This window comes from Pseudochaenichthys georgianus, unplaced genomic scaffold, assembly GCF_902827115.2.
Source record: "Pseudochaenichthys georgianus unplaced genomic scaffold, fPseGeo1.2 scaffold_1276_arrow_ctg1, whole genome shotgun sequence".
Lineage (NCBI taxonomy): Eukaryota > Metazoa > Chordata > Actinopteri > Perciformes > Channichthyidae > Pseudochaenichthys > Pseudochaenichthys georgianus.
The window spans coordinates 34351-38622 of record NW_027262184.1 but is presented as its reverse complement, the minus strand read 5'-3'; positions in this window follow the sequence as shown (position 1 = coordinate 38622).

The following is a 4272-nucleotide window of genomic DNA, read 5'->3' as shown; positions in this document are numbered from 1 at the left end:
TATAGTACCTGCAGATTGTCGTAGTGTGTATATGTATATAGTACCTGCAGCTTGTCGTAGTGTGTATATATATAAGTACCTGCAGCTTGTCGTAGTGTGTATATATGTATATAGTACCTGCAGATTGTCGTAGTGTGTATATATGTATATAGTACCTGCAGCTTGTCGTAGTGTGTATATATGTATATAGTACCTGCAGCTTGTCGTAGTGCGTATATATGTATATAGTACCTGCAGCTTGTCGTAGTGTGTATATATGTATATAGTACCTGCAGCTTGTCGTAGTGTGTATATATGTATATAGTACCTGCAGCTTGTCGTAGTGTGTATATATGTATATAGTACCTGCAGCTTGTCGTAGTGTGTATATATGTATATAGTACCTGCAGATTGTCGTAGTGTGTATATATATAAGTACCTGCAGCTTGTCGTAGTGCGTATATATATATATATAGTACCTGCAGCTTGTCGTAGTGTGTATATATGTATATAGTACCTGCAGCTTGTCGTAGTGTGTATATATATAAGTACCTGCAGCTTGTCGTAGTGCGTATATATATATATAGTACCTGCAGCTTGTCGTAGTGCGTATATATGTATATAGTACCTGCAGATTGTCGTAGTGTGTATATATGTATATAGTACCTGCAGCTTGTCGTAGTGTGTATATATGTATATAGTACCTGCAGCTTGTCGTAGTGCGTATATATGTATATAGTACCTGCAGCTTGTCGTAGTGTGTATATATATAAGTACCTGCAGCTTGTTGTAGTGCGTATATATGTATATAGTACCTGCAGCTTGTCGTAGTGCGTATATATATATATATAGTACCTGCAGCTTGTCGTAGTGTGTATATATGTATATAGTACCTGCAGCTTGTCGTAGTGTGTATATATATAAGTACCTGCAGCTTGTCGTAGTGCGTATATATATATATATAGTACCTGCAGCTTGTCGTAGTGTGTATATATGTATATAGTACCTGCAGATTGTCGTAGTGCGTATATATATATATATATAGTACCTGCAGCTTGTCGTAGTGTGTATATATGTATATAGTACCTGCAGCTTGTCGTAGTGTGTATATATATAAGTACCTGCAGCTTGTCGTAGTGCGTATATATATATATAGTACCTGCAGCTTGTCGTAGTGTGTATATATGTATATAGTACCTGCAGCTTGTCGTAGTGTGTATATATATAAGTACCTGCAGCTTGTCGTAGTGCGTATATATGTATATAGTACCTGCAGATTGTCGTAGTGTGTATATATGTATATAGTACCTGCAGATTGTCGTAGTGTGTATATATGTATATAGTACCTGCAGCTTGTCGTAGTGTGTATATATATAAGTACCTGCAGCTTGTCGTAGTGTGTATATATGTATATAGTACCTGCAGATTGTCGTAGTGTGTATATATGTATATAGTACCTGCAGCTTGTCGTAGTGTGTATATATGTATATAGTACCTGCAGCTTGTCGTAGTGCGTATATATGTATATAGTACCTGCAGCTTGTCGTAGTGTGTATATATGTATATAGTACCTGCAGCTTGTCGTAGTGTGTATATATGTATATAGTACCTGCAGCTTGTCGTAGTGTGTATATATGTATATAGTACCTGCAGCTTGTCGTAGTGTGTATATATGTATATAGTACCTGCAGATTGTCGTAGTGTGTATATATGTATATAGTACCTGCAGCTTGTCGTAGTGTGTATATATGTATATAGTACCTGCAGCTTGTCGTAGTGCGTATATATGTATATAGTACCTGCAGATTGTCGTAGTGCGTATATATGTATATAGTACCTGCAGCTTGTCGTAGTGTGTATATAGTACCTGCAGATTGTCGTAGTGCGTATATATGTATATAGTACCTGCAGCTTGTCGTAGTGTGTATATATGTATATAGTACCTGCAGCTTGTCGTAGTGTGTATATATGTATATAGTACCTGCAGATTGTCGTAGTGTGTATATATGTATATAGTACCTGCAGCTTGTCGTAGTGTGTATATATATATAAGTACCTGCAGCTTGTCGTAGTGCGTATATATGTATATAGTACCTGCAGCTTGTCGTAGTGCGTATATATGTATATAGTACCTGCAGCTTGTCGTAGTGCGTATATATGTATATAGTACCTGCAGCTTGTCGTAGTGTGTATATATGTATATAGTATCTGCAGCTTGTCGTAGTGTGTATATATGTATATAGTACCTGCAGCTTGTCGTAGTGCGTATATATGTATATAGTACCTGCAGCTTGTCGTAGTGTGTATATATGTATATAGTATCTGCAGCTTGTCGTAGTGTGTATATATGTATATAGTACCTGCAGCTTGTCGTAGTGTGTATATATGTAAGTACCTGCAGCTTGTCGTAGTGTGTATATATGTATATAGTACCTGCAGCTTGTCGTAGTGTGTATATATGTATATAGTACCTGCAGCTTGTCGTAGTGTGTATATATATATATAGTACCTGCAGCTTGTCGTAGTGTGTATATATATAAGTACCTGCAGCTTGTCGTAGTGCGTATATATGTATATAGTACCTGCAGCTTGTCGTAGTGCGTATATATATATATATAGTACCTGCAGCTTGTCGTAGTGTGTATATATGTATATAGTACCTGCAGCTTGTCGTAGTGTGTATATATGTATATAGTACCTGCAGATTGTCGTAGTGTGTATATATGTATATAGTACCTGCAGCTTGTCGTAGTGTGTATATATGTATATAGTACCTGCAGCTTGTCGTAGTGCGTATATATGTATATAGTACCTGCAGATTGTCGTAGTGCGTATATATGTATATAGTACCTGCAGATTGTCGTAGTGCGTATATATGTATATAGTACCTGCAGCTTGTCGTAGTGTGTATATATGTATATAGTACCTGCAGCTTGTCGTAGTGTGTATATATGTATATAGTACCTGCAGATTGTCGTAGTGTGTATATATGTATATAGTACCTGCAGCTTGTCGTAGTGTGTATATATATATAAGTACCTGCAGCTTGTCGTAGTGCGTATATATGTATATAGTACCTGCAGCTTGTCGTAGTGCGTATATATGTATATAGTACCTGCAGCTTGTCGTAGTGTGTATATATGTATATAGTATCTGCAGCTTGTCGTAGTGTGTATATATGTATATAGTACCTGCAGCTTGTCGTAGTGCGTATATATGTATATAGTACCTGCAGCTTGTCGTAGTGTGTATATATGTATATAGTATCTGCAGCTTGTCGTAGTGTGTATATATGTATATAGTACCTGCAGCTTGTCGTAGTGTGTATATATGTAAGTACCTGCAGCTTGTCGTAGTGTGTATATATGTATATAGTACCTGCAGCTTGTCGTAGTGTGTATATATGTATATAGTACCTGCAGCTTGTCGTAGTGTGTATATATATATATAGTACCTGCAGCTTGTCGTAGTGTGTATATATATAAGTACCTGCAGCTTGTCGTAGTGCGTATATATGTATATAGTACCTGCAGCTTGTCGTAGTGCGTATATATATATATAGTACCTGCAGCTTGTCGTAGTGTGTATATATGTATATAGTACCTGCAGCTTGTCGTAGTGTGTATATATATAAGTACCTGCAGCTTGTCGTAGTGCGTATATATGTATATAGTACCTGCAGCTTGTCGTAGTGTGTATATATGTATATAGTACCTGCAGCTTGTCGTAGTGTGTATATATGTATATAGTACCTGCAGATTGTCGTAGTGCGTATATATATATATAGTACCTGCAGCTTGTCGTAGTGTGTATATATGTATATAGTACCTGCAGCTTGTCGTAGTGTGTATATATGTATATAGTACCTGCAGCTTGTCGTAGTGTGTATATATATAAGTACCTGCAGCTTGTCGTAGTGCGTATATATGTATATAGTACCTGCAGCTTGTCGTAGTGTGTATATATGTATATAGTACCTGCAGCTTGTCGTAGTGTGTATATATGTATATAGTACCTGCAGATTGTCGTAGTGCGTATATATATATATATAGTACCTGCAGCTTGTCGTAGTGTGTATATATGTATATAGTGCCTGCAGCTTCTCGTAGTGTGTATATATGTATATAGTACCTGCAGATTGTCGTAGTGCGTATATATATATATATAAGTACCTGCAGCTTGTCGTAGTGCGTATATATGTAGTGTGTATATATATATATATATATATAGTACCTGCAGCTTGTCGTAGTGCGTATATAAGTACCTGCAGCTTGTCGTAGTGCGTATAAGTAC